Source organism: Anomaloglossus baeobatrachus, chromosome 6, assembly GCF_048569485.1.
Source record: "Anomaloglossus baeobatrachus isolate aAnoBae1 chromosome 6, aAnoBae1.hap1, whole genome shotgun sequence".
In the NCBI taxonomy this organism is placed as follows: domain Eukaryota; kingdom Metazoa; phylum Chordata; class Amphibia; order Anura; family Aromobatidae; genus Anomaloglossus; species Anomaloglossus baeobatrachus.
This window is the reverse complement of record NC_134358.1, coordinates 275111604-275126773: the sequence shown is the minus strand read 5'-3', so window position 1 is coordinate 275126773 and position 15170 is coordinate 275111604. Positions and strand designations below refer to the sequence as shown.

At 44.5% G+C, this 15170-nt stretch overlaps 1 protein-coding gene across 3 annotated transcripts in view; it reads right to left on the bottom strand.

The window, feature by feature from the left end:
- LOC142243203 (cadherin-10-like) overlaps nt 1-15170 on the bottom strand; it is a 758404-nt gene that overhangs the window by 547741 nt on the left and 195493 nt on the right. For 2 of the 3 annotated variants that reach the window (XM_075314858.1, XM_075314857.1), the window contains exon 2: nt 10595-10771. The exons of the other annotated variant lie outside the window; for it this stretch is intronic. The gene's annotated coding sequence lies outside the window, so the exon portion shown is untranslated. The remainder of the gene's footprint in view (nt 1-10594; nt 10772-15170) is intronic. 3 annotated transcript variants of the gene reach the window in all.

Here is a 15170-nt window from a genome sequence, read left to right as displayed (position 1 = left end):
AATTTACAGTTTACAGTCAATGTATCTGATGTCTTCATATAAGAATAATGGGCTGTATATATTTATATATAATAATCAGAATTACTTTTTATGATTCTACAATGTGTCGGTAAAAAAAAAATTCTCTCAGTGATTTTAAGCTGCCCAGAAAATAACGAAAAGTCAAGTTGGCAACACTGACAGTATTTGTATTATTTCCTAATAGGAAAATGCTGGCATCATGAATATAATCATATACATGGAAAACAGAACCAAAAAACCTGCAAATTTATTTGTCCATATGTAACACATTTCCTATAAATTCTCTTTATGTAAAAGTTAAATAATGAAATGCTAGAAGTTTCATTAAAATCTTTACCTTTAAAGGGACTCTGTAAACAGGTTTTTACCACCTAATCTGAGAGCAGCATAATGTAAAGACAGAGACTCTGATTCCAGTGGTGTTTCACTTACTGGGCTGGTTAGTGTAGGTTTGATAAAGTCACTGTTTAATCAGCAGTAGATTATCATTAGAGGACTACTTGACCTCCTGCCAGGTAGTCCAGCATATTCATGAGCTTTGTATAGCTGCTAGATCTGCAGCAGAAAAAACATTAATGTTATAAAATTTACAGCAAACAGCTCAATAAGTGATATATCACTGGAATCAGGGTCTCTGTCTCTACATCATGCTGCTCTCAGATGGGGAGCAAAAACCTGGTGACAGATTCAGTTTAATATAAGGACTTTTTGTTATGTAAATGAAGAAAATACAGTTTGAGGCCTGAAACACACATCCGTTAAACATGTGCGTGTATGTCCCGTTTCCGTATGTACGGGAGACACGGACAAACATGCACCAATGTTAATCTATCATGTCCGTGTCCGTGATCCGTATGTGTTTCCGTTTTGCATGGAAGCATGTCCGTTTTCAGCACGGAACACGCACACACGGACCCCATGAAAGTCAATGGGTATGTGCGCACAATAACGTAACACGGATGCATCTCTGTATGCTCCGTGTAAGTTTTGTAGTTTTTCCTAGCGATGTCGGTCATTCTTTCTTTTTCTGTGTATGTCGGTCAATCTCCCTCAGTCCATCGGTCAGTCTCTCTGTCTTGTCTGTCCCTCTCTCTCTCTGTCCATGTTGGTCAGACTCCCCCCTCTCTCATACTCACCGTTCCCCGATCACCGGCGCGGCACAGCTGTTCAATAAACTCTGGCGGCTTTTACTGTTTTGAAAAAGCCGGCCGCTCATTATTCAATCTTGTATTCCCTGCTTTCCCCGTCCTCCGGTGCCTATGATTGGTTGCAGTGAGACACGCCCCCATGCTGAGTGACAGCTGTCTCACTGCAACCAATCACAGCCACCGGGGGGCGGGTCTATACTTTGCAGTAAAAAAAATAAATAGTCATATGAAAAAGTTTGGGCACCCCTATTAATGTTAAAGGGACTGTATCGCGTTTTTTTAATTTTTTATTAAAATAAGGGATTCTGAAAGGAAGTATGTCTAATTCAAAATGAAATTCGTAGCTTATTTAGTTTTTATGTTATTCTAATTTTACTGTATGCACTGGGGGCCATGTTGGATTAGCTGTGTGTAACGACAGTTACACACTCCTTTATGGCAGCCCCTGTACATAGAGAACAGTGGTCGCCATCCGACCCTATGTGTATCGTTACAGTGGGTGTATGCTGTGATCTGGACGAGCCCCCTGGGCTGTCCATATCACAGCAAAGGGCAGATTTCAGCGCCATTTTTGTGGAGATTCAATCCATGCTCTTTGCGCCACTTTACACCTGTCAACTGCCGGGATGCAAGTCCGGGACGCCTCCCCTCCCCCCCGTTATCGATCACACAACCCTCCCTCCCTCCGTTCTCACCAACCCCTGCCCCCTGCCGTTACCGTATGTTATCAAATCACGTCCCTCCGCTGTCCCCAGCCCCGTTCTGGCGGTGGCCGGTGTGTGTGTCCTCCCTGTACTCTCAGCAGCCCCCTGCCGGTACCGTGTTATTAAATCACGTCCCTCCGCTGTCCCCAGCCCCGTTCTGGTGGTCGCCGGTGTGTGTGTGTCCTCCCTGTGCTCTCACCAGCCCCCTGCCGTTACCATGTTATTAAATCACATTCCTCCGCTGTCCCCAGCCCCGTTCTGGCGGCCGCCGGTGTGTGTGTCCTCCCTTTGCTCTCAGCAGCCCCCTGCCGATACCATCTGTAATGAAACCCCCTCCCTCCCCCAGCTGTCCTCTGCCCCGTCCACGTTCGTGTGTGTGTCAACCCTTCCGCTTGCTACCCTGTGTGTACTGGGGATACTGTCTGCATGGTTGTTTATCTAATCCTCCCCTGTGTGATACTGTGTGCTGAGTTGTGTATCTAATACTATCCTGTGTGATACTGTGTGCTGAGCTGTGTATCTAATCCTCTCCTGTGTGATACTGTGTGCTGAGCTGTGTATCTAATCCTCTCCTGTGTGATACTGTGTGCTGAGCTGTGTATCTAATCCTCTCCTGTGTGATACTGTGTGCTGAGCTGTGTATCTAATCCTCCCCTGTGTGATACTATCTGCTGAGCTGTGTATCTAATCCTCCCCTGTGTGATACTGTGTGCTGAGCTGTGTATCTAATACTATCCTGTGTGATACTGTCTGCTGAGCTGTGTATCTAATCCTCCCCTGTGTGATACTGTGTGCTGAGCTGTGTATCTAATCCTCTCCTGTGTGATACTGTGTGCTGAGCTGTGTATCTAGTTTTCTCCTGTGTGATACTGTCTGCTCAGCTGTGGAGCTATGTATCTAATACTCCCCTGTGTGATACTGTGTGCTGAGCTGTGTATCTAATCCTCCCCTGTGTGATACTGTGTGCTGAGCCGTGTATCTAATCCTCTCCTGTGTGATACTGTGTGCTGAGCTGTGTATCTAATCCTCCCCTGTGTGATACTGTGTGCTGAGCTGTGTATCTAATCCTATCCTGTGATAATGTGTGCTGAGCTGTGTATCTAATCCTCCCCTGTGTGATACTGTGTGCTGAGCTGTGTATCTAATACTATCCTGTGTGATACTGTCTGCTGAGCTGTGTATCTAATCCTTTCCTGTGTGATACTGTGTGCTGAGCTGTGTATCTAATCCTCCCCTGTGTGATACTGTGTGCTGAGCTGTGTATCTAATCCTCTCCTGTGTGATACTGTGTGCTGAGCTGTGTATCTAATCCTCTCCTGTGTGATACTGTGTGCTGAGTTGTTTATTTCTCTCCTGTGTGATACTGTCTGCACAGCTGTGTATCTAATCGTACCCTTATCCATCATATAGTGCCAATTACTGAGCCACAGTACAATGCCAAGTACTGAGCCGCAGTACAGTGCCAACTACTGAGCCACCGTACAGTGCCAACTACTGAGCCACCGTACAGTGCCAACTACTGAGCCACTGTACAGTGCCAACTACTGAGCCACCGTACAGTGCCATCTACAGAGCCACAGTACAGTGCTAACTACTGAGCCACAGTAGAGTGCCAACTACTGAGCCACAGTACAGTGCCAACTAATGAGCCACAGTACAGTGCCAACTACTGAGCCACCGTACAGTGCCAACTACTGAGCCACCGTACAGTGCCAACTACTGAGCTACAGTACAGTGCCAACTACTGAGCCATCAGACAGTGCCAACTACTGAGCCATCAGACAGTGCCAACTACTGAGCCATCGTACTGTGCCAACTACTGAGCCACCGTAAAGTGCCATCTACAGAGCCACCGTACAGTGCCATCTACTGAGCCACCGTAAAGTGCCAACTACTGAGCCACCGTACTGTACCAAGTACAGAGCCACCGTACAGTGCCAACTACTGAGCCACCATTCTGTGCCAACTACTGAGCCAACGTACACTGCCAACTACTGAGCTGCCGTACTGTGCCAACTACTGAGCCACCGTACAGTGACATCTACAGAGCCACAGTATAGTGCTAACTACTGAGCCACCGTAAAGTGCCAACTACTGAGCCACCGTAATGTGCCAAGTACAGAGCCACCGTACAGTGCCAACTACTGAGCCACCATACAGTGCCAACTACTGAGCCACAGTACAGTGCCAACTACTGAGCCACAGTACAGTGCCAACTACTGAGCCACCGTACAGTGCCAACTACTGAGCCACAGTACAGTGCCAACTACTGAGCCACAGTACAGTGCCAACAACTGAGCCACCGTACAGTGCCAACTACTGAGCCACCGTACAGTGCCAACTACTGAGCCACAGTACAGTGCCAACTACTGAGCCACAGTACAGTGCCAACTACTGAGCCACCATACAGTGCTAACTACTGAGCCACCATACAGTGCAAACAACTGAGCCACCATACTGTGCCAACTACTGAGCCACCATACAGTGCCAACTACTGAGCCACAGTACAGTGCCAACTACTGAGCCACCGTACAGTGCTAACTACTGAGCCACCATACAGTGCCAACTACTGAGCCACAGTACAGTGCCAACTACTGAGTCACCATACAGTGCCAACTACTGAGCCACCATACAGTGCCAACTACTGAGCCAAAGTACAGTGCCAACTACTGAGCCACCATACAGTGCTAACTACTGAGCCACCATACAGTGCAAACAACTGAGCCACCATACTGTGCCAACTACTGAGCCACCATACAGTGCCAACTACTGAGCCACCATACAGTGCCAACTACTGAGCCACAGTACAGTGCCAACTACTGAGTCACCATACAGTGCCAACTACTGAGCCACCGTACAGTGCCAACTACTGAGCCACAGTACAGTGCCAACTACTGAGCCACAGTACAGTGCCAACTACTGAGCCACAGTACAGTGCCAACTACTGAGCCACCGTAGAGTGCCAACTACTGAGCCACCGTAGAGTGCCAACTACTGAGCCACAGTACAGTGCCAACTGCTGAGCCACCGTACAGTGCCAACTACTGAGCCACCATACAGTGCCAACTACTGAGCCACAGTACAGTGCCAACTACTGAGCCACAGTACAGTGCCAACAACTGAGCCACCGTACAGTGCCAACTACTGAGCCTCAGTACAGTGCCAACTACTGAGCCACAGTACAGTGCCAACTACTGAGCCACAGTACAGTGCCAACTACTGAGCCACAGTACAGTGCCAACTACTTAGCCACCGTACAGTGCTAACTACTGAGCCACCATACAGTGCCAACTACTGAGCCACAGTACAGTGCCAACTACTGAGCCACTGTACAGTGCCATCTACAGAGCCACAGTACAGTGCTAACTACTGAGCCACCGTAAAGTGCCAACTACTGAGCCACCGTACAGTGCCAACTACTGAGCCACCGTACAGTGCCATCTACAGAGCCTCAGTATAGTGCTAACTACTGAGCCACAGTAAAGTGCCAACTACTGTACCAAAAGTATTTTTTGTCTCACTGGTTTTTTATGCGGTTTTATCATTGAACAATGTCATTGAAGATGGTTTAAAAAATTAAATAAAGAAAAAACGTCTGATGTCATTTCCTTCTTCAATATTCTTCATTCTCCACTAGTGTATGCAGGAGAGCAGACAGCTGCAGAACTACAAGGCTCAGCATGCTCCATCCAGGACTGTATGCTGGAGGGAGAGGCAGGGGGAGCACAACTACAAGGCTCAGCATATTACATCTAATAGTGTATGCAGGAGAGCAGACAGCAGCTGCAGAACTACAAGGCTCAGCATCCTACATCCAATAGTGTATGCAGGAGAGCAGACAGCAGCTGCATAATTACAAGGCTCAGCATGATCCATCCAGGACTGTATACAGGATTTTTTATCAACCCAAAAAAATGACGTGGGCTTCGCCATATTATTGTATGCTAGCCAGGTACAGTAGGCAGGTACTGGTTGCCCCCAACTCCCAGCTGCCTATTTGTACCCGGTTGTGAACCAAAAATATAGCGAAGCCCTTTTTTTTAATTATTTCATGACCTTCATGAAATAATTAAAATAAAAAAAAACTTGGGCTTCGCCCAATTTTTGAGGCCAGCCAGGTACAACTAGGCAGTTGGGGATTGGAATATGCAGTGCAGAGTTCCCAAGGTTTCTGGACACCCACGCTGCGTATTGCAGTCCGCAGCCACCCCAGAAAATGGCGCTTTCATAGAAGAGCCATCTTCTGGCACTGTATCCAACTCTTCCAGCTGCCCTGGTGACGGTTGGCTCGCTGGGTAATAATGGGGTTAGGGCTAGCTTTATATTATCAGCTGGCCCTAAGCCCGAAATTCATGGTGTCACGCCAATATTAGACATGGCCACCATGAATTTCTGGTAAACATAAAAAAAACCCCACAACACAGAAAAATTGTTTTATTAGAAATAAAACACAACACAATTAGTGACTCCATCTTTATTGAAATTAAGAGCCCCCCTCTGTAGTAATCCTGGGTCAAGGGTCCCGCACCGTCCAATCAGGATCCAATATCATCTGATAGGTTTGCTGGAAGGCAAAGCGATCAGATGATGTGTCAGGATCAAGTGCCTGAATCACATGAGACAGCAGCTGATTGTATAAAAGCCGTTTACACAATCAGCAGATGAATCTGTGAAGAAAAAAAAAAAAAAAACCCTACACACGTCCCTGCTGACTCCTGTCCGACCGCTGCCGGAGCTGCCGGTGATCAGCTGAAGAAGTCTCCGGACGCATCAGGTGATAGCCGGGCGGCAAAAAGAGACTTGCGATCAGCTGATGGGTCAGGTGACCACATCAGTTGATCCACCGCCAGGTCCTGCCGCCATCATACGTGCCTGAGAGCGCACAGCCGGTGCAGCGTTACGGGATTAGGTGCTGGGAGCGGGCATGGCACCGGGAGTCTGCAGACACGTAAGTATGGTTTTTTTTCTTTCTATTGTTTACTTTAGTTTCCACAGCTACTTCCATCTCACGCGCGGGAGCGGGCCTGCCGCCGCACGGGAGATTGAACGAGCAGTGTGGCGGTACCAGTAGGATTCCATTACCGCAGTGTGTATATTATATATAATAAACAGTCAGTGTATATATGTGTGTGTGTGTGTGTGTGTGTATATATATATGTGTGTGGGCTGAGAAGAGTCAGTGGATATATATGTGTGGGCTGATAACAGTCAGTGTATATAGCGTATGTGTAACAGTCAGTGTCTATATGTGTAACAGTCAGTGTATATATGTGGAATAGTACGTGTGTGTATATAATATTCACATTACTATGAAATACACTTCCTCCCCTTTTGGGTGCAGTGTAACACCCAAAAGGGGGGGAGAATAGGCATATCATCTAGTGACTGCCCAAATTTGCAGCTATCGTAATTCTACTAAGGATTACTATAGCTTTTGGATGTACACAGGAAGATGCTCCCCCTACTGGCAATTATAAGTATTTTTAATAAAATTTTTTTTTTTTACATATTTAAAAGTGGAATTACATTAAGAAAACAGTTGTTACACAATTCTAATAATATTGTTTGCAGATTTGTCCTACAAAAAAAAAAATAGACGATACAGTCCCTTTAACCTTTTTTCTTCATAACAATTTGGGTTTTTGCAACAGCTATTTCAGTTTCATATATCTAATAACTGATGGACTCAGTAATATTTCTGGATTGAAATGAGGTTTATTGTACTAACAGAAAATGTGCAATCCGCATTTAAACAAAATTTGACCGGTGCAAAAGTATGGGCACCCTTATCAACTTCTTGATTTGAACACTCCTAACTACTTTTTACTGACTTACTAAAGCACTAAATTGGTTTTGTAACCTCATTGAGCTTTGAACTTCATAGGCAGGTGTATACAATCATGAGAAAAGGTATTTAAGGTGGCCACTTGCAAGTTGTTCTACTATTTTAATCTCCTATGAAGAGTGACATCATGGGCTCCTCAAAACAACTCTCAAATGATCTGAAAACAAAGATTATTCAACATAGTTGTTCAAGGGAAGGATACAAAAAGTTGTCTCAGAGATTTAAACTGTCAGTTTCCACTGTGAGGAACATAGTAAGGAAATGGAAGAACACAGGTACAGTTCTTGTTAAGCCCAGAAGTGGCAGGCCAAGAAAAATATCAGAAAGGCAGAGAAGAAAAGAAGAATGGTGAGAACAGTCAAGGACAATGCACAGACCACCTCCAAAGACCTGCAGCATCATCTTACTGCAGATGGTGTCAATGTGCATCGGTCAACAATACAGCACACTTTGCACAAGGAGAAGCTGTATGGGAGAGTGATGCGAAAGAAGCCGTTTCCGCAAGCATGCCACAAACAGAGTCGCCTTAGGTATGCAAAAGCACATTTGGACAAGCCAGTTACATTTTGGAAGAAGGTCCTGTGGACTGATGAAACAAAGATTGAGTTGTTTGGTCATACAAAAAGGCGTTATGTATGGAGGCAAAAAAACATTGCATTCCAAGAAAAGCACTTTCTACCCACAGTAAAATTTGGTGGAGGTTCCATCATGCTTTGGGGCTGTGTGGCCAATGTCGGCACCGAGAATCTTGTTAAAGTTGAGGGTCACATGGATTCAACTCAGTATTAGCAGATTCTTGACAATAATGTGCAAGAATCAGTGATGAAGTTGAAGTTAACCAGGGGATGGATATTTCAGCAAGACAATGATCCAAAACATCGCTCCAAATCTACTCAGGCATTCATGCAGAGGAACAATTACAATGTTCTGGAATGGCCATCCCAGTCCCCAGACCTGAATATCATTGAAAATCTGTGGGATGATTTGAAGCGTGCTGTCCATGCTCGGCGACCATCAAACTTAACTGAACTGGAATTGTTTTGTAAACAGGAATGGTCAAATATACCTTCGTCCAGGATCCACAAACTCATTAAAAGCTACAGGTAGCGACTAGAGGATTTTATTTTTGCAAAAGTAGGATCTACAAAATATTAATGTCACTTTTATGTTGCGGGGCCCATACTTTTCCACCGGTCAAATTTTGTTTAAATGCGGAAGGCACATTTTCTGTTAGTACAATAAACCTCATTTCAATCTAGAAATATTACTGAGTCCATTAGTTATTAGATATATGAAACTGAAATAGCTGTTGCAAAAACCCAAATTGTTATGAAGAAAAAAGGTTAACATTAATAGAGGTGCCCAAACTTTTTTATATGACTGTAAATAATTAAAAAAAGCAACGTGCGGTCCCCCCATTTTGATACCAGCCAGGGTAAAGTCACACTGCTGAAGGCTGGTATTCTCAGGATGGGGAGCTCCACGTTATGGGGAGCCCCCTGCCTAACAATATCAGCCAGCAGCCGCCCGGAATTGCCGCATACAATAGATACGACAGTTCTGGGACTCTACCCGGCTCTTTCCGATTTGCCCTGGTGCATTGGCAATCGGGGTAATAAGGAGTTATTGACAGCCCATAGCTGCCAATAAGTCCTAGATTAATCATTGCAGGCGTCCATGAGACACTCCCAATGGTTAATCTGTAAGTTAAAGTAAATAAACACACACAGTGAAAAAATCCTTTATTTGAAATAATAAACACTACAAAAAACCCACGTTCACCAATTTATTATGCCCCAAATACCCATCTGTGTCCGGCGTAATCCACGGATGGCCCACGTCGCTTCCAGCTCTGCTACATGAAGGAGACAGGAGCTGCAGAAGAACACCACCGTTCCTGTCAGCTCCACACAGCAACTGAGGTCAGCCACGCGATCAGCTGAGCTGTCACTGAGGTTACTCGTGGCCACTGCTGGATCCTCCAACTGTGACAGCAAGTCGCCCGAGTGACAGCGATGAAGTCACAGGTGAGTTGCGGTCATGAGGGGAGGATCCAGCTAGCCGCGGGTAGCCTGAGTGACAGCAGCGGTAATCGCACGGCTCACTTCAGTCACTCAGGGAATTAGCGGTCACCGGTGAGTCCTTCACGGGTGACCGCTAATCAGGACGCGACAGCCAGACAGAGTCGCAGGATGACAATGAAGTTGGGTGAAGTTCACCCGAGTTTTTTTTTAGCGCGCGTCGCTGTCTGCTGTCAGACGACATGTAGCAACAACATTTTACATCACACACCGACATTTTTCACGGACAACACACACACAACACACACACACACGTCAGTTAAGTTTCACACGCACACACGGACATTCCACATGCACACACGGCTAGCATACGCAGTTCACACAGATGCCACACGGACCATAAAAACGGACACAAAAATGGGACACGGACCCGAAAAACGGACGTAACACACGTGCGTGTTTTTTCACGGATGTGTGTTTCAGGCCTGAGTAGAATTATAGTATGTTAAAAAAAAGTTTGCCAGTATATAGGAATATCTTATAGTCTGGCAGTTTTTTACATTCTTTTCTTTTCTTAAACTTGCATGGCCCTAAGGAAACCATGTGCTGTTCTTCTATACATTGCAATTGTATTAGTGATAAACAAACCTGTGGATATTCGAGTTCACCAAACCTGCAATAATTATACAAATAATCTGGTTCAGCAAGTGATCTTGATACCAAACTTGACCCGAACAACAAACCCCATACAAATTAAAGAGGTTGAAAAGTTTGGGGTGTAAAATGGGCATAGTAACTGCTAGAGTGCTGCAAATGGAAGGTAAATGCTAATAAGAGCAGGATAGTTATGCATACCATGTTTCCCAGAGGACCACACTGCACTCAGACTCTCATCCGGACCTGCTTATTAAGGTTCATCAATATTCACTGCTTCTCCTGCCGACCATCTGTTCCAGTGTCCGTAGTTGGTTGCAGATTGCGATCCAAGCCCCCACTCTGTGTCCGCGTCTGTGATTGGTTGCAGTCAATTTTCTGTGTAGTAAAGTAAAAATAAATAAATATACAATTTTAAAAAATGGCATAGTCCCCTGCCCTATTTTGATAGCCAGTGCAGGTAAAACAACAGCTGCAGGATGCAGCCCCCACCTGTGAGCTGTACAGGGCTGGATATCAAAATAGAGAGAAAAATAGATGTAGGGTCCTCCCATTTTTTATATCCAGTAATGGTAAAGCAGACAGGTGGGGGCGGGTATTAAAAGGATAGGGAAGCAATGGATATTGACCCCATCTTTTAAATTCCAGCCCACAGCTGCCCAGAATTGTTGCATCCATTAGATGCGACATTTCCGCAGCTTCATTAGGCTCATCTTAATTGAGCTGTTGTAGTGGCAATCGGTGTAATATACGGGATTAATGACTGTTGCGATTGCTCAGCTAGTTGCAGAAAAAGACATGGATCGCACATGCAAAACTCATTGTCACCGCAGTAGTGGCTGGTGGATGGCACTGCACCTTTAAGGCGTCAATGCTAGGGACCCAGTCAGAGGTTCACCTTGACATGGCAGTGCACTTAGTACAGTCTGATCACAATGTTTAACCAAGAACCTCATGTTCAGGTGCTTAATTTTTTGCCTAGCAGCATTAGATCTACTTATGATTTTTGGATGTGCGGTCCACATCTTTTTCTAATCCTATGTTGTGATTGGTTAGGTGCCATCAAGCTCTGGATTGGTAATGGGGAGAGGTCTATGAGGCCCCCCATTACTAATCCTGTAAGTGACAAGAAAAAAGACACAAACATCGAAAAAATCCCTTATTTGAAATAAAATACACACACCTCTTTCACATCATTATTTAGAGACAAAACAGCCTTACAGATCCAACCTAATCCAAACAAAGTTCCACATCGATCCTGGTTCTGCTACATACTGAAGTCACAGCATTGGGGCACATTAGAGAACATGACCACCTGCTGCAGCTACAGGCAAACAATGACTGAGCTGCAGCTGTGAGCGGTGATTTCATTAATTTTACCTGGGGGGTCCCACTGTACCTCACCTATGACGACAGGAAAACTCACCTCAGGTGAACTCATTGAACTCAGTGACCTCACCTCAGGCAATCTCATTGAGTTCAATGAGACCTGCATCTCCTGGAATTTATACATGAACTTCCTGCACCAAATCTGCATCTTGTTTCAAAAAAGCATCTAAATGCAATGGGGTTTTGATACCATTTTGATGTGTTTTTTGGCAGGAGATGTAACATTTTGGTGTATAAATTCCAGCAAAAAAAAAATCTGCATTTCTTGGCAGAGAATCACCAAAAAACACTGTATCAATGCAGTTTTCTGCTAGTAGATGCCAAATTGGTGCAGAAATCTGGTGCAGAAATTTTTTCACCAAATCTCCATCTCCTCGCAGAAAACCACACCTAAAGTGCATTTTTTTGCCAGGAAATGCAGAATTGGTGCTTAAATTCATACACTTAATTTCCTCACCAAATCTGCATCTTCTGGAGAAAAGATACATCTAACCACAATACATTTTTGTTGTGATTTTGATCCTTTTTTTGCAATGAAATGCAGATTTGGTGGACAAATGTCTGCAACCAAATGCTCAAGGTCCACACATTGCCAAATCGAGTAAACCAGCATTGAATTTAATGACATCACTGAGGTGAGATCACTAAGTTCAATGAGTTTGCCTCAAGACAGTTCACCTGAGGTCCCATCTACGGTACTATGGGAACCTCCATCTGTCACCTCAGGTGAACCCAGTGACATCACCGTTCAAGGGTGCAGCTCAGTCAGTGTTTCCTATATAGTCGCAGTGAGTGGTTACATTTTTTAATGTGTCTGCACACTGCAACCTCAGATGTAAAAGAACTGGGATCTTCGTGAGACCATGTATGGGTTCACTCAGACCTGGGTGTTTTTTGGGTTAATAAAGGGGGGAAAAAGGATGGAGTTTTTTTGTATTTTATTTCAAATAAACTATTTTTTGTTGTTTGTATTTATTTATTTCCACTTACAGATTACTAATCTAGGGCTTAGTGGCAGCTGTGAGCTGTCATTGACCCATGTGCCACCCCCCTAGGGAAATCGGAATGAGGCGGGTAAAGCACCAAAATTGTCACATCTAATGGATGCAACAGTTCTGCATTGCAGCTGGCTGGTATTTTTAAGCTGGGGAGATCTCCGTCAGCTTACTTAACCTTAGAATAGCAGCTTCCAGCTGTTGGCTTTATCTTGGCTTGGTATCAAAATTGGGGGGGACCACAAGCCAAAATTTTTAATTATTTATTTAAGCTGCATGGGTTCCTTTTTGAAACATAGCCAAGCTATTTCGCACAGTTGGGGGCTGAAACCTGTAGCCGTATGCTTTATCTGTGTTGGGTATCAATATATGATGCAACCTACATCATTTTATTTATTTATTTACTTTTACACTTTACTCATGCAGACTGAGAACCTCTATGAGGGCAACCATTCAGAGATGCAGACACACTTGCAATCTGACTGCAGCCAATAACAGACACTGTCACAGACAGGGAGCGGGGAAAGCAGTGAATATGCATGAGATGTAATGAGAGGACCCCAAAGCAGTGTTACAACCCCGCCGTGGAGACTGGTAAGTATATCTTGCTTTAACCATTTTACTTTTTTTTTTTTTTACAATGATTTTCCTGGCCAATCACAGCCATTCATATACTTGACATAGCAATGATGGGGCCGGAAGTGCTCACACTGGAAAAGCCTTGCTGATTGGCTTCTCTGCAAGATTTCACTAAGTTTTATTGAGAATGACAAACCCGAACAGAAACCAGATGTAAGGTCAAACGTTGTGTTCATGGCTCATCACCAGACACAAGGTATCTTGTACTGACACAGAACTTTACAGTTTGGGTTCACTCATCCCTAATCTCTACTGCACAGCATTAATTATAAATTTGGACTAATATCTGCCTTGGAACAATTTTTGTGATGCTTATCTTCTGAATTTCTATTCTGTAAAATATCAGACTAATAAAATTTTACTAGATTTTTAATAGTTTCTCTTCCCAGGGCACATCCTCGTGCATGAATAATATATTAACTTACAACCTAGACCTCTGGATCTATTTGGACCTTGTATGGAAATGATAAATGACTTATTTCAGTCTATTAAGTTGTCAGATCTTTAGGGTACCGTCACACTTTAGCGATGTTCCAGCGATCCCACCAGCGATCTGACCTGGTCAGGATCGCTGGTGCGTTGCTACATGGTAGCTGGTGAGCTGTCAATCAGGAAGATCTCACCAGCGACCAGTGACCACCCTTCAGCCAGCAGCGACGCGTGGAAGTGACGCTGCACTTGGTAACTAAGGTAAATATCGGGTAACCAAGGACTTGGTTACCCGATATTTACCTTTGCTACCAGCGCACACCGCTTAGCGCTGGCTCCCTGCACTCCTAGCCACAGTACACATCGGGTTAATAAGCAAACCGCTGTGCTTATTTACCCGATCTGTACTCCAGCTACGTGTGCATGGAGCAGGGAGCCGGCACTGACAGCCTGAGAGCGGTGGTGCTAGTAACTAATGTAAATATCGGGTAACCAAGAAAGGGCTTCCCTTGGTTACCCAATATTTACCTTAGTTACAGCTTACCGCAGGCTGCCAGACGCCGGCTCCCTGCACATTCAGATCGTTGCTCTCTCGCTGTCACACACAGCGATGTGTGCTTCACAGCGGGAGAGCAACGTCAAAAAAATGAACCAGAGCTGTGTGTAACGAGCAGCAATCTCACAGCAGGGGCCAGATCGCTGCTCAGTGTCACACAGAGAGAGATTGCTAATGAGGTCACTGGTGCGTCACAAAAACCGTGACTCAGCAGCGATCTCACTAGCGATCTCACTATGTGTGAAGCACCCCTTACTCCTGTGCATTTACTTACAAGCATTTATGTCTGACCCCTGGACCAAGTGCAAACAATATGTAAGATATCACTTATTTGTATCTCTGAATCTTGTTTAGTTTGGGTTAATATTGTTAAATTGTTTTCAGAAATATTGTCCTATATTTTAGAATTGAATCATCTATGCTTTCTGTGGATTAGTAGAGCCAAAGATTTTTACACTACAAAACATATTTCTCCAGTACAAGAGCATGACCATGTGTGAAAAAAAAATCATGTAGTATATCTTTAGAAAAGAAGATATATACACACAGACTCCCTCACTTAACAAGTAAACATCAGCAGGGAGGAAAACTGATAAACACCGGCACATACTGGCAGGCAGCAAATCGATGTTTGGTTTCAGTATGTTTTGTTGCTCACATCCTATAGGGTCTCTTACAAATTCTTAAGGGAGCCTACAAGAATTATTTTGGACAATTTGACAAGCAAACAAAAAGAAACAGCATTCTCTTGAGGTTCTGCATGAATGGC